Source organism: Eptesicus fuscus, chromosome 18, assembly GCF_027574615.1.
Source record: "Eptesicus fuscus isolate TK198812 chromosome 18, DD_ASM_mEF_20220401, whole genome shotgun sequence".
In the NCBI taxonomy this organism is placed as follows: Eukaryota; Metazoa; Chordata; class Mammalia; order Chiroptera; family Vespertilionidae; genus Eptesicus; species Eptesicus fuscus.
In genome coordinates this window covers 59,764,046-59,790,063 of record NC_072490.1, presented here as the reverse complement: position 1 = coordinate 59,790,063, position 26,018 = coordinate 59,764,046, and the positions used below count along the sequence as shown (strand labels likewise).

The window sequence follows — 26,018 nt, the reverse complement described above, 5'->3', positions numbered from 1 at the left end:
GGACAAAAGGGGGTGGGGGCATGTGTGGGGAGGGGTGTGGGATGGGAATGGGGGCATGAGGACAAATATGTGATACCTTAATCAATAAAGAAATTAAAAAATAAATAAATAAATAAAAATAAAAACATTTCCTTGTTTAAAAAAAAAAGAAATATTATTTCAAACTGATTTGAATTGGCAAAGTGGACTAAGTGGATATTAGGGGAACTTAGTTGTCACTTATTAAGAGACAAATTACTACAATTTTTATATTATATCCCCATTATAATACCAAAAAAATACTAGGCAGGAACATATTCCTGGAGCATTAACTATTTTTACTGATGGATCATCGAATGGTAAAGCTGCCTATCACACAATGAATTCAGACCGAGTCATACTGACCAGTCATATTTGTACAAAGAATTGAATTAGAGGCTATTAAGGATGCATTGCAGGATTTTCAAGAGCCTCTTAATATATCTCTGACTCTTCTTATGCTGTGGGCCTAGTGAATAGAATTGAAACATCTCATTTAAAATGGCTCAGTGACCAAAGTTTATTTTTACCATTTAAACAAGTTCAGTAGATTGTACAACAGAGACAATATCTTTTTTATATCACTCACATCAGGGCTCACAGTGGCAATCTAACAAAAGGAAATGCACATGCTGATCAATTGGTTGCTTTATTAAAAGAGGCCTCAGAATCTCATCAGCTTTTACATCAGCCTGCCAAAATGTTGTCCAAACAATTCTCAATCACTCGACAGCAGGCAAAACAGATTATCAGAAAATGTCCCACTTGCATGTTACATCTCTCTCAAGGGCCTAATACAGGAATTAACCCTTGAGGATTGATAATGAATGTAACACATTATACTGTCAAATGGATGTAACACATTATACTCCTTTTGGATGGCTTGGGGCATTGCATGTCCCTGTAGATACCTTTTCAAAGAGCCTATGGACTACTGCATCTACAGGGGAAATGGCAAAACAGGTTATTAATCATTGCCTAGCTGATTTTGCCATCATGGGAATTCCAAAAATTATTAAAACTGACAATGGACCTGCTTACACAAGCTGTCATTTCCAGCAATTTTGTAAAAAGTGGAAAATTCAGCATAATGCAGGAATGCCATATAATTTGCAAGGACAGGCAATTATAGAACACCAACATCAAAGGCTAAAATCCCAACTTGAAAAACAGAAAAGGGGGAATATGAAGAAATTGTCTGTAGGTAGATTACACCAAGCCTTAATTACTTTAAATTTTTTCACTTGTGATGCCGATGGCAAGACACCATGGAAATAAACTGGTGTCAGAATAAGCCAAAGGAAATGGTCTGGTTAAATGGAAAGATCCTGAGTCTGGTTTATGGAAGGGCCCTGACCCACTGTTAACATTTAGTCAAGGGTACGCTTGCATATTTCCAGAAAATTTCTCAAAACCCATGTGGATTCCCACAAGAAATATTAAACTTCAACATGGATCCGAGGGAGGAACTGGCCAGGTTAATGAGGACCTTGCACCTGGAGCCACACCTTACAGCTGCAGACAATCAACTACCCCAGCCTCAGATAACAGCAGCCCCAAGCAACCCACTGAAGATAAGGAGTGGGAGGAGGACGAGACAAATAGCTCAGAGGTCACCTGGGGGATGGTGAAGAAGACAGTCCAGAAAGCTGAGAAAATTTGTAAGGAGACCAGAACCCCAAGAACACCTGAGAGCATCTTTCTTTCCTGTTAGCGGTCATCAGCTGTGCGGTAATGCTACCAGGGCAAATGGGGACGTATTTTGGACTATGTTCCTGACCCTCCATGGGTAAGACCCCTTACCTGGGCTGATCCTCCACCTAATGTAGTCACCAATAATACCAAATACCTTGGTCACTCAGGAGGACCCTGGGTGGGGCAAGGAAGTATATGGGAAAAGTATAATTACATGGGTGTCGACACCCAGCTTCCCTTTTGTAAGACACAGAACCAAACCACTCTCCTTTGTGTGTAAAATTAAAAAGAGGTTTCTGGCTAACATGGACACCAAAGGAGGGGGAAGCAAAAGCCCAAATACATCTACTATCACTACTTGCTCTGGGGAGAGGTGCAGAAAATGTAACTTTACTAAGACACCCACCATTAAGCCATTATGTAAAAAGTCTTATGAATAGCACCCCACCCGAGGAAGAAATTAATTGGCAAGACTGTTATAGTCATGCCCCAGGTGATCTCTGGGCTGTTTTTGGTCTGCTTCATTCTCCTCCCACTCCTTATCTTCAGTGGGTTGCTTGGGGCTGCTGCTATCTGCGGCTGGGGTAGTCAATTGTCTGCAGCTGCAAGCTGCGACTCCAGGTGCAATGAACCTAAAATGTAATTTGCCAACTTAGTAACAGTTTTTCCTTTGTGGATTGGAGCCCTTACTGGTCTACGCACAGTAACAATTGCACCCTAAAATGGAAGGGGACTGCATCCTGTCATTATGTTGAAGCTAATCACTCCATCTCATGGCATGGAGGAGGATTTGTTGGATCTCAATTACATGACAATTGTCCCCTACAAAATACGCAATGGATATTAGCTGCTGCACTTGCACCTATTAAATGGTATAGTGTTAACTACAGCTCAGATTCTTTCATTCGTACCTTATGGGGAACTCCCAATAAGACAGTATTTGACACCGCCTGTATATTTGATCTGTTTGTACTCCTCTCAGGCCCCATCCAGATGCACCTTAATAGTACATCTGTATGAGGTGTCTTGCACAGGCTGAACACTATCCCACTCTATCAATTTTACAGTCCAAAAGGATTCCCTCATGATTTTAAAACAATTGACTTTCACTTGGGTTCCTACTAACTTAACCAAGCCTTGGGAATCTCATCAAATCTACTAACTGTTACATAATCTGGTAAAAATCTTAAAACGACAAAAAAGATTTCTTGGAATGTTAATTGCAGGACTTTTTGCCCTCATGATGTTACTTACTTCTGTGGGCATTGCTGCTTCATCCATGGTACAAACTGTTCAAACTTCTCAGTTTCTACAACCAGTTAAGGAAAATGTAACTAAGACCTGCCTATACAAAAAAGAATTGACAGCCAGTTTGAGATAAAATTATCAGCACTAAAGTCTACAGTCTTGTAGATGGGTGATAAAATCCACATCTTAAAGCAAAGAATATCCTTGCAGTGTCATTATAATTTTTCCCAGATTTGTATTACCCCCATTCCCTTATGCCCTTGGGAATCAATAAAAACATCACCTTCTTGGTGCTTGGGGTAAAGGTAACACAACCCTTGATATTTTAGAATTATAACAGCATATTGTACAATTATCCCAGGCAAACTTACAAACTAATTCTTTAGATGTCTGGCAACAATTTTAAAAAGACATGAAAGAATTTAATATTTTCCACTGGATCGATCTCCTTACATTTGCCTCTTAGCATAACCACTATTGCCTTTCTCATTCTTGTTCTTATATGTTTATTTCTAATCCTCAGATGCAGAATGAAGAGTCTTGAAAGAACTCGAACCTTTCAGGCAGCATTCACTTTTCAAGACTTATTATGGAAACCAAAAGGGGGATATGCTTGAAGCTAACTATTGTCTACAATATCAGGAAAGTGCAAACAAGGACCCCAGAAGACTGATGGACCTTGAGTTTTGGCAAGGGATAAAGCTATGCACCCATTGTTCTGTTGAGACAATGGTGGCTCAAGCAATTTCCTGACCAAATAGTCTCAAAATCTTTACTAATATTTACTGACTTTTAAGATAGACTGTCTCCTACTGGAATTGCCTGCCTGACTAAGGGCAAGATGTTTATGTAAAATTGAATAAAAAGCTAGCAGGGCTTGGGCATCAGTGAATCCTTTCCTCTTGAGAAAGACTCTCTGCCAAGCCTCCTGTAATTTCCAAATTCATATTTCTTGTCTAGTCTGTTCATTTGTGTGTGGTCCTTCTCCAGTTCCTGAACCCAAGCCACCCAGGTCATGGCTTTCACAATGGTTCACATTTCACAGCTCTTTAATCATGAATTCTCTATCCCTACAGATTTCTAAGCTCTGTAAAAGTGAATTCTAAGTATTTAAAACACATTCATAAATATTTCCCAGCTCATTCAATGATAATTCTAAGTGTTTCAACCACTCACCTATACATTCCAATATCTTGAAACGTGAAATCTAAGGATTTCAACCATTTTCCTACATATAGCCAAACTCCTTCAACATGAATTATAACTGTTTTTTTTAAAATATATATTTTCTTGATTTTTTACAGAGAGGGAGAGGGATAGAGAGTTAGAAACATCGATGAGAGAGAAACATGGATCAGCTGCCTCTTGCACACCCCCTACTGGGGATGTGCCCACAACCAAGGTACATGCCCTTGACCGGAATCGAACCTGGGACCCTTGAGTCCGCAGGCCGACGCTCTATCCACTGAGCCAAACCGGTTTCGGCTATAACTGTTTTTAAAGACTTTCCTACATATATCCCAGTGTTTTCAATGTGAATTCTGTTTTCACATTTCCAGCTCTTAAACATGAATTCTCAGTAAACATTTCCCAGCATTTTAAAGATATTTTAAGTGTTTCAAACAGTATCCTAACTTTCCCATCTCTTTCAATGTGAATTTTAAGTCTTTCAAACACAATTCTACAAATTTCCCTACAACAAATACTAAAGGATACACCTAAAAGTAAGCTTTAACCCTAACCCTAACTACTAACTCTAACCCTAAACCTAACCCTAATCCTAACCTTAACTCTAACCCTAACTCTTAACCATAACCTGAACACTATCTTACACATTGTGAAGCTCTATCAATGTGAATTCTAAGTGTTTTAAACACTCTTCTACACATTTCCAAGCTTTAAATGAGAATTCTAAGGGTTTTGACAATGTTCCTACACATTTCACAGCTCTATAAACAGATTGAATTGTGTTTCAAACACTTTCCTATACATGTCCCATTATATCAACATGAATTCTAAGTGTTTTAAACACTTTCCCACACACTTCACAGCTCTTTCAACATGTACTTTCAGTGTTTCAACACTTTCCTACACTTTTCACATTTCTTTAAATATGAATTCTGTTTTTAACCACTTCCCTACATATTTTATGTTGCTTTCAACGTGAATTCTAAGAGTTTTAAGCACTATTCTACACATTTCCCAGCTCTATAAACGTGAATTCTCAGCATTTCAAACACTTCCATAAACATTTACCAAACTTTTCAAAGATAATTTTAAGTGTTTCAAACAATATCCTAACCATTTTCAGTGCTTTCAAGTGAATTCTAAGTCTTTCAAACACAATCCTATACATTTCCCTAATCCAAACACTAAATGCTAACCCTAACGTAATCCCTAATGGTAGCCCAAACCCTACTCCCTAACCCCAACTCCTAACTCTAACCCTAACCTTATACCTAACCGTAAACCTGATTCTAATCCTAACCCAAACCCTAACTCTTACTCTAACTGTAAACCTAAAATTAACTGTAATGCTAACCCTAACTCCTAACCATAATTCTAACCCTAACACTCTCCTACACATTTCCTAGGTCTCTGAACATGAATTCTAAGTGTCTTAAACACTTTTCTAGCCATTTTCAAGCTCTTTAAACATGAATTCTAAGTGTTTCAATCACTTTCCTACACATTTTACAGCTCTTTAAACGAGAATTCTGTGTTTCAACACTTTCCGAAACAATTCACACCTCTTTAAATGTGAATTCTGAGTTGTTCAACCACTTTCCTTCATATATCCCAGTTCTTTCATCATGAATTGTCTTTTCACTTTCCTACATTTTTCTCTTAGCTTTCAACGTGAATTTAAGTGTTTTAAACACTATCCTACAGATTTTCCAGCTCTATCAATGTGAATTCAAAGTGTTTCAATCACTTGCCTAAAGATTTCCATGATCTTTGAACCTGAAATCTAAGTATTTCAACCACTTTCCTACATACTGTATATCCAAGATCCTTCAACATGAATTATAAGGGTATTCAAAAAATTCCTACACATATCCCAGCAATTTCAACGTGAATTTTAAGTTTTAAGCACTATTCTACACAATTCACAGCTTTTTAAACATGAATTCTCACTGTTTCAACACTTCCTTACACATACCACAACTCTATAAATGTGAATTTTAAATGTTCAAACACTTCTGTAAACATTTTCTCACCCAATCAAAGATAATTAAAGAGAAAAAAAAGAAAGAAAGAAGCTCTTTTCTGGCTGATTTATCTTCCGAGGCTGTCTATACTTAGCTATGTGAATACTTAGTATTTAAACCATTGGAAAGAGGTCTTTTTTTTAATTTTTATTGATTTCAGAGATGAAGGGATAAGGATAGAGAGAGACAGAAACATTAATGATGTGGATCATTGATTGGCTGCCTCCTGCACGCCGCCATCCCATAGGGATTGACCCCACAATCCAGGCATGTGCCCTTGACTTGAATCGAACTCAGGACCCTTCAGTCCACAGATTGATGCTCTTTCTACTGAGCCAAAGCAGCTAGGGCTCTAGCCCAAACCCTAGTCCCTAACACTAACCCCAACTCCTAACCCTAACCTTAACCCTAACCCTAACTACTAATCCCAACCCTAAACCTATCCCTAACCCTAACCCTAACTCCTAATCCCAACCCTAAACCTAATGCTAATCCTATCCCTAACCTTAACCCTAACCCTAACACTATCCCTAAATCTAACCCTAACCAGTTCACTGTCCTACACATTTCAAGTCTCTTTAAACGTGTATTTCCCTAAACATTACCCAGATCTATCAATGTGAATTCCAAGTGTTTTAAACACATTTCCAAAGAATTTAAATGTGAATTCTAAGTATTCCTACCACTTTCCTACATAACCCAGCTCTTTCAGCATGAATTATAAGTGTTTTCAAACACTTTCCTACGTATTTCCCAGCATTTTCAACGTGAATTCTCCATGTTTAAACACTATCTTACACATTTCATAGGCCTGTAATTTTGAATTCTCAGTGTTTTATATTTTCCCGCTTTATAAAAGTAAATTCTTAAGTATTTCAAACACTTTCCTGAACATTTCCCAGTTATACCAAAGTGAATTGTGTTTCAATCACTTCTCTGAATATTTCCCAGCTCTACCAATGTGCATTCTAAGTGTTTAAAACACATTTCCATGCTCCTTTTTACATAGTGGTAGCTTTAGAATGTCCTTGGATGTTAGGTTGGACAATTGTTTTGGTAAACAATTGGTGGCAATTTTGATAATTGCCAATTGTTTTGGTTGCTATATGGCATCTAAGAATTCCACAACCAGTTTTCCATTTTTTATGCACTGCCCTGAGGAAGTTAATAAGCCTCACTGCTTCCATAACATTCCACAGTCACGAGCTACACCAAATGCATAGTGACTATCAGTTAAATACTAGCTACTGGATCTTTGGCCAATTGACAAGCCCAAATTAGACCAATTAGTTCAGCTTGCTGGGTGGATCTTATTTCAGGTAGATAAGAACTTTCAGTTATGTCCACCATGGAAGTTCCTGCATGTCCAGCTCAATGATTTCCTTGTTCATCTTTGAGATAAGATCTATTTGTAAAACAAATTAAGTCAGCATTTTCAATAAAAGATTGATATAAATCATTCCTAGGAACAAGAGGATGCTCAGTAAGCACAACACAATTGTGATTACTGTATTTTCTGGCGTATAAGATAACTTTGTAACCCAGGAAAATCTTCTCAAAAGTCGGGGGTCTTATATGCCAGAAAATACGGTATTTTTATCCTGTAAAGAGGGTAACAAAGTTCAGGATTAACATGATTACACCAAGTTAAGTAATATTAGGTGCAGAGAAGCCAATCAACTGACAGAGAAGTGTTGAGTATGAGGGTTCAGTAAAGATTAAACAGAATAATGCCTGGCTAGCATAGCTCAGTGGTTGAGCGTCAACCTATGAACCAGGAGGTCACAGTTCAATTCCTGGTGAGGGCATCTACCAGGGTTGTGAGCTCGATACTGGTGTGGGGAGTGCAGGAGGCAGTGCACACAGCCCACAAAGGGTTGCACCAAGTGTGTCCAGCTCAGGTGACTGGTGAGGCTGAGCCACTGGGCCCTATAGGACACCTAGCACACAAAGCCATTCTATCAACTCAGGGAAACAGCCAAAATGTGAAGACAAAGAAACATGTCACAAATTAAAGAAACGGAGGAAAGCAAACTACTGGATATAGAGTTCAAAACCAGTTATAATGTTTTTCAAGAATTTTCTATAAAAAGCTGATAAATTTAGTGAGACCCTCCAGGATATGAAAAAGGACACAGCAACTGGAAAAGCAAAAAGAAAAAAGAATAAAAAAATATGAAGATAGTGTAAGAAGCCTGTGGGACAACTTCAAGCGTACCAACATCAGAATTATGGGGGTGCCAGAAGAAGAGAGAGAGCAAGATACTGAAAACCTATTTGAAGAAATAATGACAGAAAACTTCCTCCACCTGGTGAAAGGAATAGACTTACAAGTCCAGGAAGCACACAGAACCCCAAGCAAAAGGAATCCAAAGAGGAACACACCAAAACACATCATAATTAAAATGCCAAGAGCAAAAGACAAAGAGAGAATATTAAAAGCAGCAAGAGAAAAAGTTAGTTACCTATAAGGGAGCACCCATACAATTGTCAGCTGATTTCTCAACAGAAACTATGCAGGCCAGATAGAAGGGGCAAGAAATATGAAAAGTGATGAATAGAAAGAACCTACAACCAAGATTACTCTACCCAGCAAAGCTATCATTCAGAATTGAAGGTCAGATAAAGAGCTTCACAGATAAGAAAAAGCTAAAGGAGTTCATCACTGCCAAACCAGTATTATATGAAATGCTGAAAGGTATTCTTTAAGAAGAGGAAGAAGAAAAAGGTAAAGATAAAAATTATGAACAACAAATATGTATCTATCAACAAGTGAATCTAAAAATCAAGTGAATAGAAAATCTGATGCACAGAATAATCTGGTGAATATAAGAGAATCAGGAGCATAGAAAGGGAGTGGACTGACAATCCTCGGGCAGGAAAGGGGTGTGGGGGGTTCGAGAAGAGACTGGACAAAAAATCATACACCTATGGATGAGGACAGTGGGGGGGGAGGGGAAGGGGTTGGATGGGAACCGGGTGGAGGGAAGCTATGGGGAGGGGGGAGAAGAGAGGAACAACTGTAATATTCAGAACAATAAAGATTTAATATTAAAAAAATAAGTCCCCTTTTTAAGTAATCTTGTATAATAGGGTTAATTCCAGCTAGTGTATCAGGTCTAAAAGATATTGGTGAATATTAGGTAAAGGCAGAGTGAAATATGGTAGCAACTATACTTAGGTAAAAACTGCTGTTTAAATTTTAACCCTGCTATTCTGGCTTCTACACTCACTTACTTGCTTAAACAATAGGGTAGTTATCTCAGCTCCAGATTGAGACCTGAAAACTCACAAAGGTCATTTTCCTGTGCCTGTGGACCAGAACCACAGGAGATTGATTCCTACTGACTCAGTGGCTCCAGGAGCTGACTACCTTTAGAGATTATTAACCCTGCTCAGTTCTGGTTTTATCGCAAGATAGATCCACATTCCAATGTATTTAGAATTAAGAACAAAGGGAAAGTCTTGTGGTTTAGACCTTTAAAAGGACTGCCTACACCTAGCATAGCACAGTCATGAGGGTGGCCATCTGCGTGTGGTGCCCTCGCTGCCGTCCTGGCCAGTTCAATAAATCCTTGCCTGCTTTTTTTAATCAATTAGCGGCCTCCGGTGGTCTTTTGACTCCAGGTTTCGACCCCACAACATTTGGAGGCCCCAGCGAGATACCCGAGAGGGAGGTGAGAGGGACTCCCCAGAAGGGGCTGGAGGCTCTCCTTCCCGAGAGAGGAGAGAGGGACCCCCCAGTAGGGGCCGGAGGCTCTCCCTCCTGCGAGAGGAGAGAGGGACCCCCCAGTAGGGGCTGGAGGCTCTCCCTCCTTTCGGGGACCTTAGCCAGAGACAGGAGCCGCAAGGATTTATTGAAAAATGGGAAGACTGGTCTCACAGGAGGTAAGGCGCCTAGGTTGAGATCTCAAGGGTGAGTCTGTCAGAGGGCTGGACACAGCATAACCTCCAGGCTCTGGCTGAAGGACACGACGGTGTCCTCGGCCCAAGGTGAGAGGAGAGAGGAACCCCCCAGAAGGGGCTGGAGGCTCTCCCTCTCAACAGGTGTTTGTTTTGTGTTTTGTCGTGTTGGTGTCAGGACTGTTTGTTTTATCTTTTTGTCTTGTGTCTGTCATATTTGGGCCCTATGTGTGTATTATTTGTTGAGTTTTGATTTGTCAAGGTTTTGTCAGTTTGTTGTCAGTTTGTTGAAATCCTCTTGGAAGACATTGAGTGGTTCTTCCCTTCTGTTAACCTTTGACTGTGTGAATAGATTACTGAGGTTTTTATCAAGGTTCCTTACAAGGTTTTGCCTCTCCTAGAATAATGCTCTATATGTAACCTGTCCCTCCCCGACTAAGCACTCTTTTTCCCAGGTCAATGCCAGACTGCAGGATGACTTTTCCCTCACAGTCTCAGACTCCAGAAATGGTTTTAACTTTTTTTTTTCCTTCAACATACTGGTCCCGCCCACTAGCCTGCGGCGGGGGTGGCAGCAGAGCCAGAAAAAGCAGAGGCTGCGGTGGGGCGGCGGAGTTTGCAAGTCTTGTTTCCTTTGTCCAACATGAGTGCCATTTCTGTTTTGCTAAAACGTGGGTCAAAAATCCTGTCCTGGGATGTGGGAAAAGGAGGCCCCTACGTCTGTTCCTGTTATCTGCTCAGATCCCAAGACTGTAAGAGTACTTGTATACTGAAAGGGTGTAAGTACAGATGTTTGTTTGATATTTTGTTTGTCTGCCTGAGTATAATTATTTGTTCATGTCAGTGTGGAAGTCTGTGAGAAGAAAAAAGAAACATTTAATTTATTTAAGGCTGAGTGCTATGACAGATAGCAACCCCCCTGAGTGGCCACTGGGATTTCTTTTTCCCAGGAGTGCTTGCTCTCTGTCAGAGGAGGAATCGGCCCGCCTAACAAAATTTCTGAATATGTTTATTAATTTGAAGGTATGAAGTTGTAACAATTGTGGTCCAAAGAGGTTAAAAGCAGGGACCAAATTTTAAAGTTAACTATTTACAAGAAGGAAGCCAGAGCTGGCAAAGTCACCAAGTCTGCCCAGCAAGCTCAAAAACTAAATGAATCTTATTTCTGACACCTGCTGCCACCCAGTCTTAATCAGTGGTGGAGAAACGGTCTCAGAAGTGTTTCAATTGGCCATTTAAGTTTGATGTGATTCATGATTACAGTACATTGCAAAGTCTTTAGAAGGAAAGGAAAATATTTTGTGGGCCACTTGGTCCTTGTGTGTGTGTATCAACTCTTAAGTTATAGTTTTAAAATCAGTAATTTTAATGGAAACACACTCAAGCAGAGGTGCTTTTCAGAAAGGTCAGGAAGTCTGATTGCAGTGTAAGGGTCACCGGTTCCCCCCACACCACCTTTGCTGGCAGGAGGCAAGCGCTTTTCCCAGTGGGAACAGAGATTGGACTGCCAGATGAAAACGCTTTAGTGGGAGCCCTCCTTGGCCACCTGGGACCCACGCCGCGCTCCCTGCCTCCAGGAGTTGTTTTGAGTAGCTAGAGAAGCGGCTAAGAGGGAAATTCCCTTATGACCCCCTGCGCCCCAATGAGACGCAAGAACCCCTGGCGACTCCTTGGACACTTTTCACTGTGTTCTGTTAGGGGGCTTAAAGGTGTGTTCTGTTGGGGGGCAACTAGAAATTCCCCCATTATCTCTTAGGAAAAATATAGCAGTTTGAATTTCAAGCAGCTGGAGGTCTGGGAAACAGGGTGCTAGGCCTGCTCCCTCCTCCCTCTGCCTTTTCTAAATGTTTTAAAATAGCATACAATACTAGAATATTGATTGTTAGCAGAGAAAGGGTTAAAAGAAAGGCCAGCAACAGATAAGAAGGAATTAGTATGCCTATTATAGGAAGCAGGGGCACTGGAGGAGAGAATGACCTGGCAGGTTAGCTAGAGAAGCAAAAGGGGAGACTCGGACTCCAAGGGTCTTTAACTTAGAGGAAGAGGACTGACAGGACTGGGGCTCCTTTCCATTAAGCCCCCAGGGTAACCTTACAAGTGGGGGGCAAACCAGTTAGTTTCTTGGTGGACACTGGGCAGCCTATTCAGTCCTGACAGAGCCGATGGTACCTGTAACCTCTATGAAGACATCAGTCCAGGGAGCTACCAGACTAACTGCCTATTTTCCTTGGACATCAAAGAGGACTGTGGACCTCAGAAGGAACTCGGCCACTGAACTGGACCAAAGTAGAACAACGGGCCTTTGAGGAGCTAAAGAAGGCTCTCATCTCAACACCTGCCCTAGTCTTGCCAGACATCATGAAGCCCTTCCACCTCTACGTGAATGAGGTAAGGGGCATTGCCAAAGGGGTTCTCACTCAGACTCTAGGTCCCTGGAAGAGACCTGTAGCCTATCTGTCTAAGAGACTAGACCCCATGGCAACAGGGTGGCCAGTGTGCCTCAGGGAAGTAGCCACCCCAGCATTGCTGGTGAAGGAGGCAGATAAGCAGACTCTGGGCCAGGAAGTAGCCCTGACAACACCCCATGGTGTGGAGGCCCTCCTTCAAGGTGCTCCAGAGAGATGGATGTCAAACACCAGGATCACCCAGTGCCAAGCTTTTCTCCTGGACCAGCCCTGTAACCGGTTCCATAAGACACTGGCCATCAACCCTGCCAGCCTGCTCCCAGGTGATAATCCAGAGGAACCCATTCATAACTACATAGAGGTAGCAGACGCAGTACAAACAGCTTGCTCAGACCTGACAGATGTCCTGCTATCATCACCAGACGAGGTACTGTTCACTGATGGGAGAAGTTATGTTCAGGATAGCATCTGATATGCAGGGGCAGAGGTAGTCACCCTGGATCGCACCATTTTGGCGCAGTCCCTGAATAGGGGAACCATGGCACAAAAAGCTGACAGTGCCATCCCCCAGGAAAGAGGGTTACCAACTTCAGCCGGAAAGGACATTAAGAGATTTTAGCCTCATCAGAGGTCATCTGGCTCCCAAGGGCAGCTGCAATAGTGCACTGCAAAGGACATCAGAAAGGAGAGACAATTGAAGCCAGAGGAAATAGAGCTGCAGACCAAACTGCCAAGGAAGCTGCCCTAAAACCAGTGGGGCCTTTACAAGTCTTAGTAACCCTACCGGATCCGGACCTGCCACAGACCCCCTCCTACACCAAACAAGAGGAGAAATTGGCAGAACAGAAGCAAGCCATCAAAAGACCAGATGGTTGGTGGACCCTACCAGATGACAGATTGTTGGTCCCAGAGGCTCTAGGTCGGACATTAGTTGCCCAGTTACACCAGGCTACCCACCTAGGCATCACCTCTGAACCTCTGCGAGACAGGTACTACCAAGCTTAGATAAGGTAATTTAAAGCATAGTCACAAGAAGTAGTCTGTGCACAGGTAAATGCTAAGTAAGGTAAGAGGGTCCCTCTGGGAATTCGGGCCCCAGGGAAATTCCCCAGGAGAGCATTGGGGGGTGGATTTCACAGAGATTAAGCCACCAGCGTCAGGGTACAAATACCTGCTAGTTCTCAGAGATACCTTCTTGGGTTGGGTTGAAGCATACCCCACTAGGACACAAACTGCCTCTATAGTTGTCAAGAAATTACTCCAGGAGATTATACCTAAATTCAGGCTGCCAGTAGTCATAGGATCAGATAATAGCCCGCCTTTGTAGCCAAGGTATCTCAAAGTATAGCTCAAGCCTTAGGACAGGCATGAGCAGGACTCTAAAAAGGAGTTTAACTAAATTTGTCCTAGAAACCGGTGAAAACTGGACCAACCTCATGCCCTTCGCCCTCTTTTGGGCCAGGTGTACCCCCTACCAGGAGGGGTTCCCCCTTTTTTTGAGGTCATGTATAGTAGACCTCCCCCCATCCTTCCCAGGGTCAAGTAGAAACTGAAAGCTGGAATTCATAACCATTCCCTTACTCAAGTCCTTACAGGCTCTGCAGTATACCCAGAGAGCCACCCATAAGCTTGCTCGAGATGCACTGCCAGTGCCCACCGCAGACCCTGTACATCCCTTCCAGCCCGGGGACTCGGTGTGTAAAGAAGTTCACTGCCCAAGGACTCACCCCAATCTGAAAGGGACACTACACTGTTATCCTGAGCACGCCCACAGCTGTTGAAGTAGATAGCATCCAGACCTGGCTACACCACTCCCAGCTCCTGCACCAGGAAACGGCCTGGATCCTAGCAATTAGCGGCCTCACCCATGAGATCCCTAGCCTGGGCTCCACGCAGGCCAAGAGGAGATTCGACATCTGCAGGAGGGGAACTGGACTTCAGTGTGGACAGTACTGATGGGGACTGTGGTACTAGGGGCCTTGGTAACTGTAAGAACATTTTTGCTAGCCAGTGAGAAAGTCCAGGGCTAAGTAAGGCTAGATGTGCTAGGGGACGAGAGAGCAGAAACAGGACAGAGAATGCCCTTAAAAGAAGTAAGATGAGTCCATGATTTGACTCATGCATATAAAACCAGTGGGGAATGAAATATGGTAGCAACTATACTTAGGTAAAAACTGCTGTTTAAATTTTAACCCTGCTATTCTGGCTTCTGCACTCACTTACTTGCTTAAACAATAGGGTAGTTACCTCAGCTCCAGATTGAGACCTGGAAACTCACATTAATCCATCCCACCTCACAAAGGTCATTTTCCTGTGCCTGTGGACCAGAACCACAGGAGATTGATTCCCACTGACTCAGTGGCTCCAGGAGTTGACTACCTTTAGAGATTATTAACCCTGCTCAGTTTTGGTTTTGTCGCAAGATAGATCCACATTCCAATGTATTTAGAATTTAGAACAAAGGGAAATTCTTGTGGTTTGGACCTTTAAAAGGACTGCCTACACCATGAGGGTGGCCACCTGTGTGTGGTGCCCTCACGGCCGTCCTGGCCAGTTCAATAAATCCTTGCCTGCTTTTCTTAATCAATTAGTAGCCTCCGGTGGTCTTATTTTTGACTCCAGGTTTCGACCCCACAACACAGAGTATTACCAAAGTTAGTTACTCTAATAGGAGTGGCTGATTTGACCTTGTCAATGTCTGTGCTGGAAAGGGCCGAAAGTTGTGGTGAAACATCCTACAACAAATGTTCAGTTTCAGAATTATGTTCCTCTTATGGAAACTCCTTTAAAATCATTACTTTCCCAATTGGTTCAACTGTTGCAGAAGACCGAAGAAATACCAAACATGTTTCCTAGAGAAAGGGAGGGGTCTTTGTCTTGCAGATATGGTTCTGCCCCCTTTTGTGGGCTTACAGGAAGGCCCCCAAGTGTTGGGGATCCCCAGGCCATATCCGATGATCTGTCCTGGGGCCAGTGATAACCCTCCCCCCCGCCCTCAGGTCAGTGCATTGTTCACAGTTTTTATGGCCTGACATGCCTTGCAAGACCAATTTCTTCCTCATTCCCCACCCCGTCTTGTCCCACAAGCTTCTTTTAGCCTTATAGAACAACAACCATGGGATGTTATGGTGAACAGGGGTGACAACCACTCTTAGCTACTTCCTACTGGAAAGAGACAATGTCCAAAGGGTTAGCATCCTGCTTCTTACTCTCAGAGGGGTTGTAGGGAGTTCTTCTGGTGTGTAGGACCATCTGAAGTTTAAAGGCATTCCCATCCAGTTTCCAGGCAAGCAGAGGTAAGCAGTGGTCCCACAGGCATAGAATGTTACTGCAGGGGGCCCCAGGGGTAGGTGGTGTTTTCAGCCTTGGGGGTAGAGTTGCATAGTTCATCTGGGAGGTGACCTGTTGGATGTTGGCCCTGCGTACTGCTGAAACAAATAGGAGCAACATTAGTTAGCTGCACATTGGCCATGACAGGTCCTATTATTATTTATTTCCATCCAATACAATCCCCCTACACACACACACACACACACACACACACACACACACACGTGCATTTGATAGTAGAGTCGTAACATGCCACAGGCTGATAAGTATAGCTAACAAAAATCTGGCTTGATTGGGTTTTCTCGCAGACTACCCAGTCTAGCATATTTGGGTAGCGAGTTTCTAAGCAAGGAGCAAAGGATGGCATGACAAGGTGTAATCCAACAATTTATGATAAGGCCTTTGTTTCCTTGCTATGTGGGGAGAAGTAATTTTATTGTGCTTCTGTAGCCCAGCAAGAGCAGATGGGTTCTACTCCTAGTACTAGTCTCAGATTCCACTGGCACTCATAAAAAAACAAAATAAGAATTATTAGATAAAACCAGTGATTATCCAGAAATACTAGAGCCTGTTACATTAGGAGGAGATAAGAAAGAAAGATTAGTGTTAGGGAGAATTCAGCAGGGTGTTATCTGAATTCCTTGGAGCAGGTTGCTCAGTCCGGTCTGCTGTCTTCTTGCAGGTGATCCGCACGGGGTGTTTCTAATCAGAGGTCACCTTCCACTCAGACAGGATGTCACTCGGCTGGTGGGCTGCCTTCACCCAGGAGTGGTGGATCCAGGTGTTTAATCCTGCAACCTTAAGAGCTGTGGGGGTGGTTAATATGACTGGATAGGGTCCCTTCCAGTCATATTAGATCTAGGCTTGAGGGGCTCCTTTTTCCAATCCTTTACCCAAACCTGGTCTCCAGGTTTGTAAGAATGTGCAGCTGTTCCTAGAGAGAATAACCCATCTGTGGACCTCAAAGACAGTTTTTCCAAGTCCTTGTAGTTGTTTCTGGATTTCTAAGTTCCCTATGTTAGAAATAAGGCGAGCCCCCCAAGTCAGGGGTTCTGGTAGAATACAAAACATTCAGGAGCCAGGCAGCAAGGTGTTATGCCCAGATTTCGTGATCCCCAAAGACCACCAGGGAGCCGAGTCCAATGCAAAAGCAAAGAGCCTTTATTCGAGCTAGCTCGAGCTCAGTCCCACACACACACACACACACACACCGGCACAGCGGCGAGGTGGGGAGAGAGCGAGCTTCAACAAGACAAAGGTCTTATAGGGGTCTGGGGCAGGGGAAGAGGTGGGCTCCTGAGTTGGCTGACCTCGATTGGTCAGCTCCAGGTCAGGGTTTTATTTCAGGGTTTTTCAGCAGGGACTTACAGCAGGTCCTTATGGTGCACACGCAAGGACAGGGAATGATTAACCCATTCCCGGGTCTGAGCTATGCCTTGCTACTTCCTGATGGGGAAAGCAGCATGCTACAGTATAGCCTAATTTGGGCCCAACTGCTTTCCCACGGCCTTCCGGAAGGGAGGTTGTTTTGGGGACAGGATGAAAGGCCTTGCACAAAAATGGAGTCTCTGCCCTTTCAAAGGCAAACATATTTACTTCTACGTAGAAGGGTGCACACACATGGTCTGGAAGAGCGTGCACACCGAGCAGACTGTCTGCTTGGCTTTATAATCTCTGACGCGTGTGACCTGTCCCTTGCTCTTGATTGGAGCTCAGGCACACAGTCTTTCGCGATTGGCTAATTCAAAGGGCAGCCCCCAGGGGAGCTGCAAGCCATGCAGCCAACATGGTGGCTGCCAAGTCACGCGGTCCAAAATGGCGGCTGTCTAAACTGTTCTTTGACAGAAAAGATGACTTGTTTATTCTCACAATTCCCCCCTTTTCTTTATTTAAACTCTTTTCTTCAAACTCTGCTGACATCCATTGACTTTCTTGTTCTGCAGTGTCTAGGACAGTGATGAGCAACCTTTTGAGCTTGGTGTGTCAAACTTCGCCAAAAAACTGAGCATAACTCGGGTAGTGTGTCACTTTGAGGAAAAAACATTATTTTGCAAATGTTTCATCCTCAGGAGCAGCAAATGTTTCATCCTCGGCATGCGGCCGCCTCAGCGGCCACGTGTCATCAGAAATGGCTACGCGTGTCAGTGCTGACACGCGTGTCATAGGTTCGCCATCACTGGTCTAGGAGGAGACTAATTTGCTGTTTGGTCAATGCTGTTTCAATTAATCCTTGGATAAGACATGGGATGATGTGACATCCCAACGCTGTAGCTCCTAAACAAAGGGGTGAAGTGGACACCATTGTTCTAGTGCATCAGAGAAAGGACCTCGATCCTAGGCTCCAGCTCACTCGTCACTAAAACTGCCAGTGCCTTAGGCTCAGTGATAGTCCGTCTGCTGTGTTGTCAGGGATGAATGCACAGCACTGGCCCCAACATTACATCCTGTTCTCCCGGGGCACCCTGCTGCTGGCATCTAGCTGTTCACTATCCCTTTAGCTGCATCTCAAGCCTAGTTAACAAGTCTTGGCTGGTTCTAGAAAATATAACTAATCCACCACATTCTTGTTCACAGTGGGCCACCAATACAGTACTCAAACCCTACAGTAATCTGATTTCTAGCCTTAAACTCCTTGGCACTCCTCCTAGAACCCAATGTGTGTATATGGGGATCAAAGAAACCGGTTTGGCTCAGTGAATAGAGCGTCGGCCTGGGGACTGAAGGGTCCCAGGTTCGATTCCGGTCAAAGGCATGTACCTTGGTTGTGGGCACATCCCCAGCGGGGGGTGTGCAGGAGGCAGCTGGTCCATGTTTCTCTCTCATCGATGTTTCTAGCTCTCTGTCCCTCTCCCTTCCTCTCTGTGAAAACATCAATAAAATATATTTTAAAAAAAGAAGAAGAAAAGGTTTATGATATGCCAACATGAAAGGGATAGCCAATTGTATCAGAGCACAAGATCTACTCCATTTGCTGGGCAAGGCCACAAGTCAGGGTCCCCCATGACACCTCCAGACATCAGCACGGGGTACCGACAGTGCAGCATGATGGGCTTCTGAGAATACTCGGCCATTTACGCATCTGGATGCATTCTTCATAAACTCTGAGCACTGTTCCCCCCTTGAGAGGCAGGAGGTATAGTTTATGTCGGAGGATGGGCTGGATTGTTGTCCTAGCTCTTTACCTCTGTTGAATGGGAACAACAGGGTGAGAGTCTTCCAGGAAGCGTTTCCCCAGTGGTTTCCTCCTGGTACAAGGCAAGCACACATTCCATCCCATTACTGTCTGAGGTCCATCCGAATGGGAACGGGACCCCTTGGGCCTCTAGCCTTCCTGCCACGCAAGCGCAACAGTCGCTTTTATTCAGGGAGTGTACAGAATATCTAATCCATTCCACCCAGGCATTCATTTCCTTATGTCCTACTTCTCTTTGCATGGTGGTGGCAGTGGCCTAGGGGATCTTATCCTGTGACCTCTACTCCTAAATCTAGTCCTAGCCAATCTTTTGACCTAAAAGCTGAAATATCCAAGTCATTCAAGTTATCCATAACTGATAACTTAACTGGGTAAGCATGATCCAGATTGTACACATATCTCCAGCCCACATTGTAAACCCCTGCAATTTGCCAGATTCCTTAAGCAAATAGAGCCCAGTACATGATGCTTATTAAGACAGCTCACAGTTTTTAGCATCACTTTCAAGGGGATATGTCCTGGTATGGTGGCTCAAGTTGAGATGTGTCCACCCTTAACCCATGTGTAATGGGTCCAACCTCGCTCTGCAGTCCAAACAGCAGTCTCTGTGGTAAGCAAGATAGGTAGGGTTGCCGAAACCGGTTTGGCTCAATGGATAGAGCGTCGGTCTGCGGACTGAAAGGTCCCAGGTTCGATTCCGGTCAAGGGCATGTACATTGGCTGCGGGCACATCCCTGGTAGGGGGTGTGCAGGAGGCAGCTGGTCGATGATTCTCTCTCATCGATGTTTCTAGCTCTCTATCCCTCTCCCTTCCTCTCTGTAAAAAATCAATAAAATATATATTAAAAAAGATAGGTAGGGTCCTTCCCAGGAGGGTTCCAACTTGCTTCCCTTCCAAATCTTGATTAGAACAAACGTAGTCTTCCAGTCAATGATGATAAACCGGCAACTCAAGAGGGCCTTGGGTCAGGCCTTCTAACCTGAGAGAGATTAAAGTAGAAGAGATACCTGCCGAAACCGGTTTGGCTCAGTGGATAGAGCGTCGGTCTGCGGACTGGAAGGTCCCAGGTTTGATTCCGGTCAAGGGCATGTACATTGGTTGCGGGCACATCTCCTGGTGGGGGATGTGCAGGAGGCAGCTGGTCGATGTCTCTCTCTCATCGATGTTTCTGGCTCTCTATCCCTCTCCCTTCCTCTCTGTGAAAAATCAATAAAATATATTTTTTTAAATATATTAAAAAATAAATAAATAAATAAAATAGAAGAGATACCCAGTACATAGTTCTTAAGAAATTGGTCTCTAGTTTCCATTGTAGGAAGATCTTGAGGGTCTATTGGAATCACCTACAACCAACTAACTCTAGGTAAAAAAAACTTTTCTTAAAATTCAAACCCTAGGAAGATTGTCAAACTTGATTTTACCAAAAGATTATAGTATTAAAAGTATATTAGACAGGAACATAGGCCAGCAAACTTCAGTTCCTATGATTAAAAGATGATCTTTTTATTAAATACCTGATAAATATAACATAATTATTTTACTAGAAAAGAACTAACCAAAATAAGGCTTATTTTCTAACTTCATTTGTCCTTGGGTGTGGACAACAAATGACACTAATTGGATTTCTCCCATTAGTCTTCCTAAGTACTTTGGCATAAGCTATTTACCCTCTGTTTAGGGAGGAAAAATGCAAATCATTGACTCTTAAGTGTCGTTGGTTTAAGGAAGACAGTTTCCTATGTGGTTGCAAACTGCTGTTTTAATATTTCAGTTTCCCTGCTCTGTCCTGGCTTACTGGCCTATATCATTTAATCAATTTCCTTTTAACATTTCATTTTTATAAACTTCTTATAATTTCCACAGACATTCTTACAACTTTCAAAAACATTTTTACAACTTCCAGAAATAACCACCTTTAGAAACCATCTTCTTTTTCCTTCAAAATGCATAACCATGTCTCAATCCTTCCATTAAGCATCTCCATTCTGGTATTCTTTCTTTCCTTCACACCATCAGCAATTTGTACAGACCTCTTTTTTTTTTAATGTATTAGAATTCTTCATTCTTAGAAACATTAATTTTTTCAATAATTTCCAAAAAGTAAACATCCAGCATTTCTTAGATTAACATTTATCAACACACTTTTTCTAATTATTCTAAAAGAATAATAATTATTCTAAAAGAAAATGACAGAATTATTTTTCTCAAAAATGAATTTCTATACTTTATGCATTTTTACAACCATATAATTTCTCCCAACTTAATTTGAACTTTTAACTCTTAGAAGCCTCAAATTTTAGGTGGCAAGTTAAATACTTAGCATTTCTCAGGTTAGTAATACATTTATATTTTAAGGATATATCTCAAATAAAATACAAGACATATTTAGTTAATAGATTCATACCTATCCTCTAGATTTTTCATATGAGGCAAACATTAATATTTCATTTTAAAATACCTAGATATTTAATAAATTTTATTATTTAATTCAGCAAACTACAAAGTTTTAAGTTACCAAAGACTTTGGAAAATTATGTATAAACTGCTACCTTCTTCCTTAGAAATACATCACCTAAGGTTAGTGCTGCCCCTTCTGTTTCTGGCCCTCCAGGCCAGCCCTTCCTAGGTCACTTTCTTGAGAGGTCAGGCCAACTATTGGTGACAAATCCTATCTAATAATAGAGTAATATGCAAATAAACATCACTCCGATACGCCCACGATTGGGCAGCGGGAGGCAGGGGGCCGGGACTTGGGGTGGCCTCTCAATGGCCAGATCCATCGCCGCTGAGGGGAGACCCCTCAGTGTTCGCAGGTCCGAGTGGTGGCGGTGGATGGGGACGGGTCCGGGCGCCACCGCCACCCCCCCCAGAGAGACCCCGCCACCACCACTACCGCCTCTGGAGAGACCCCGCCCCCACGGCCGCCGCGGCACCAGGACCCACCTCCATCAGCGTTCAAGGGGCAGGATGGGGGCGGCAGTGCCTAGACCCGCCTCCATGCACCTGCACTGGGGGAGGGCCTGGTCAGCAGCCGCCGAGGCTGCTTCAAGGGCCAAAGAGGGAGGCAGGGCCAGACCCCAGCAGCCGCAGCTGCTGTGGGGCCCGGGGAGCCAGGCAGGGCTGGACAGGCAACCTCAGGGTGGGCCTGGGGGTGGGTCCAGCGGTGCAGCTTGACAGCAGACAGCAGGGCCTGCTTGGTGGTAGCTGCCGGTGACCCACTACAGGCAAGTGGGCTTGCAGGCAGCACCCAGCAGGGCCTGCTTGGCTGTTGCCGCGGCAACCCAGGAGCAGACAAGCGCAGCTGCAGGCAGCACCCAGCAGGGCTTGCTTGCCCATCGCTATGGTGTGGAGCAGGCAAGCCCCACAGAGAGCAGAGAACCACAGGGAGTGGGCCTAAGCCGTCAGCAGGACATGCCCTGAGGGCTCTCGGATTGGAGAGGGTGCAGGTAAGGCTGAGGTACCCCCGTGCATGAATTTCGTGCACCGGGCCTCTAGTGTAATTTATAATATTTCTTGGCCCAACAGGTCCTCAGGATCTGGCCCAGAGTACTTCCTCATTTGATCTTTTAGTCTTGGTAAATTCGGGAGACCCTTCTTTGCCTTGTTGAATATTAAAGGCTTTACTTAGGTTCTGAGACTGGCAATTGCTTTCTTAATTCCTTTAATGATTAGCTCCCTAAGGTCTCACATGTGCCCTCTATGGTCCATGTTGTTATGGTCCCACTGAGGCTCCTGGTTTGTAATTCTTACCTCTGCTGGAAGTGCCCAGGGCCAGTCGGGTGCTCTTGTTCCCAGACAGCCATGGCGGACGTCCAGGTCACTCCCCCTCTTAGTCTGCTAGTCAGCAGAGCCACGAGGCTCCTCCAGCAGCATTTTTAACTCTTTTTTTTTTTTAACTGCTCCAACTCCTTTCACAGCCTAGAAAAGGTTTCCGGTGGTGCAGTGACCTCGTGGCAGTTGGAGCCTTATCCACAGAGCTCTCCTCCCGAGGGGGAGGCTGGGATTGTAAATTGCCATCTTGGCTCTCCCTCAGATCTTCCCTGGTTGCATAGGGAGGGGGAAGGCAGGACAAGGGTCTCATTCCTGTCTGCCCTTGTTCTCCTTTAGATTTTTACTGAAAAGCTTTATATCTTAACAACTTAGAGATTTTTTTTAAGCCAATTATTATCTAACTGGGAGTCCTATGCCTCCAGGATCATCCTTTGCGGACCATCCCCATTCAAGAACCGCCCTTTCTCTAGCTGCTGTGCCCCAGGGCAGCCTTAGTTCCCTCCGCTGGCCTGGGTGGGCTTGTGATGTCACAAACAGGCACCAGCCACCCGCTTCTCGTCCCGGTCCGTTCTGGCCCTGTTCCATTTCGGTCCCATCCTGGTTAATACCAGCGCTGACAACTGGATATTTAATGAACATGATGCTGGGCAGGGTTTTGCGAATTTCTCCGCCCTTCCCAGTTCGGCAAGCACCCAAGTACCGCCTTCCATTCTGCCTCTTGGAAACCTCCGGCTTTTTTCTTTCCCCTCCCACTTCGCCTCAGGTGGGGAAGATAATGGTTTGTTAACCACACGCAGTTATCTTCCTTTGTTTTATTTTTTCATTTTTTAATAATAAGTCTTTATTGTTCAGATTATTACAGGTGTTCCTCTTCCCACCCCCCCATAGCTCCCCTCCACCTGATTCCCCACCCCACACCACCCCATACCCTTACCCGCCGCCACTGTCCTCATCCATAGGTGTAAGATTTTTGTCCAGTCTCTTCCTGCACCCCTCAGGCCCCCTTCCCCCTGAGAATTGTCCGTCCCCTCCCTTTCTATGTCCCTGATTCTATTATATTCACCAGTTCATTCTGTTCTTCAGATTTTTTACTCACTTAGTTTTTAGATTCACTTGTTGGTAGGTATGTATTTGATGTCTTTTTGTTGTTCATAATTTTTACCTTTACCTTTTTTTTTCTTCTTCCTCTTCTTAAAGAATACCCTTCAGCATTTCATGTAATCCTGGTTTGGTGGTGATGAACTCCTTTAGCTTTTTCTTATATGTGAAGCTCTTTATCTGCCCTTCAATTCTAAATGATAGCTTTGCTGGGTAATCTTGGTTGTAGGTTCTTGCTGTTCATCACTTTGAATATTTCTTGCCATTCCCGTCTGGCCTGCGTAGTTTCTTTTTTCTTTTTTTTTAATTAAGGTATTATATGTGTACATATCTTACCATTGCTCACCCCCCACCCCACTCCCATATATGCCCTCACCCCCCAGATTTTGCGTCCATTGGTTATATTTATATGCATGCATACAAGTCCTTTGGTTGATCTCTTACCTTCCCCACCTCTCCCTAACCTTCCTGCTGTAATTTGACAGACTGTTTGATGCTTTACTGCCTCTGTATCTATCCTTTTGTTCAAGTTTATAATGTTCTTTATTATCCATAAATGAGTGAGATCATGTAGTATTTTTCTTTCATTGACAGGCTTATTTCACTCAGCATAATGTTCTCCAATTCCATCCAGGTTGCTGCAAATGGTAAGAATTCCTTCTTTTTTATGGCAGCATAATATTCCATTAGGTAGATGTACCATAGTTTTATTATCCAGTCATCTGCTGATGGGCACCTAGGCTGTTTCCAGATCTTAGCTATGGAGAATTGTGCTGCTATGAACATAGGGGTGCATATATCCTTTTTGATTGGTGTTCCCAGTTTCTTAGGATATATTCCTGGGAGTGGGATTACTGGGTCAAATGGAAGTTCCATTGTTAGTTTTTTGAGGAAACTCCATACTGTTCTCCACAGTGGCTGCACCAGTCTGCATTCCCACCAGCAGTGCACGAGGATTCCTTTTTCTCCGCATCATCGCCAACACTTGTCCTTTGTTGATTTGTTGATGATAGCCATTCTAACAGGTGTGAGATGGTACCGCATTGTTGTTTTGATTTGCATCTCTCGGATAATTAGTTACTTTCAGCATGTTTTCATGTGTCTCTTGGCCTTCCTTCTGTCTTCTTTGGAAAAGATTCTATTTAGGTCCATTGCCCAATTTTTTTATTGGATCATTTATCTTCCTTTTATTAAGTTGTATAAGCTGTCTGTAGATGTTGGAGATTAAACCTTTATCAGTGATACCATTTGCAAATATGTTCTCCCATGCAGTGGGATTTCTTGTTGTTTAGTTGATGGTTTTCTTGCTGTGAAAAAGCTTTTTATTTTGATGTAGTCCCATTTGTTTATTTTCTCTTTAGCTTCCATTGCCCTAGGGGCAGTATCGGTGAAGAAGTTCTTTTGGCATATGTCTAAGATTTTGCTGCCTATAGATTCCTCTAGTATTTTTATGGTTTCCCATCTTATGTTTAAGTCCTGTATCCATTTTGAGTTTATTTTTGTGTATGGCGTAAGTTGGTGATCTAGCTTCATTTTTTTGCATGTATCTGTCCAATTTTCCCAACACCATTTATTGAAGAGACTGTCTTGACTCCATTGTATGTTCATGCCTCCTTTGTCAAATATTAATTGAGCATAGTGGTTTGGGTCGATATCTGGATTCTCTATTCTATTCCATTGGTCTATAGGTCTGTTCTTGTGCCAGTACCAGGCTGTTTTGAGAACAGTGGCTTTGTAATACAGCTTGAAATCTGGTATTGAGATCCCACCTACTTTGTTTGTCTTTCTCAGGATTGCTGCAGCTATTTGGGGTCTTTTTTTATTCCAGATGAATTTTTGGAGAGTTCGTTCTAGGTCTGTGAAATATGCCGTTGGTATTTTAATGGGGAGTGCATTGAATCTGTAGATTGCTTTGGGTAGTATGGACATTTCAATGATGTTGATTCTACCAATCCATGAACATGGTATGTTCTTCCATCTGTTTATGTCTTCCTCTATCTCTTTTTTCAGTGTCCTGTAGTTTTCCACGTATAGGTCTTTTACCTCCTTAGTTAAGTTTATTCCTAGGTATCTTAATTTTTTGGTGTGATGGTAAATGGGATTGCCTTTTTAGTCTCTCTGTCTGTAAGTTCACTATTGGTGTA

General features: G+C 43.3%; 1 pseudogene; it reads right to left on the bottom strand.

Moving 5' to 3' along the window:
* LOC103297458 (protein SPT2 homolog) overlaps positions 1-18,882 on the bottom strand; it is a 41,307-nt pseudogene extending 22,425 nt beyond the window's left edge.
* Positions 18,883-26,018: the final 7,136 nt, after the last annotated feature.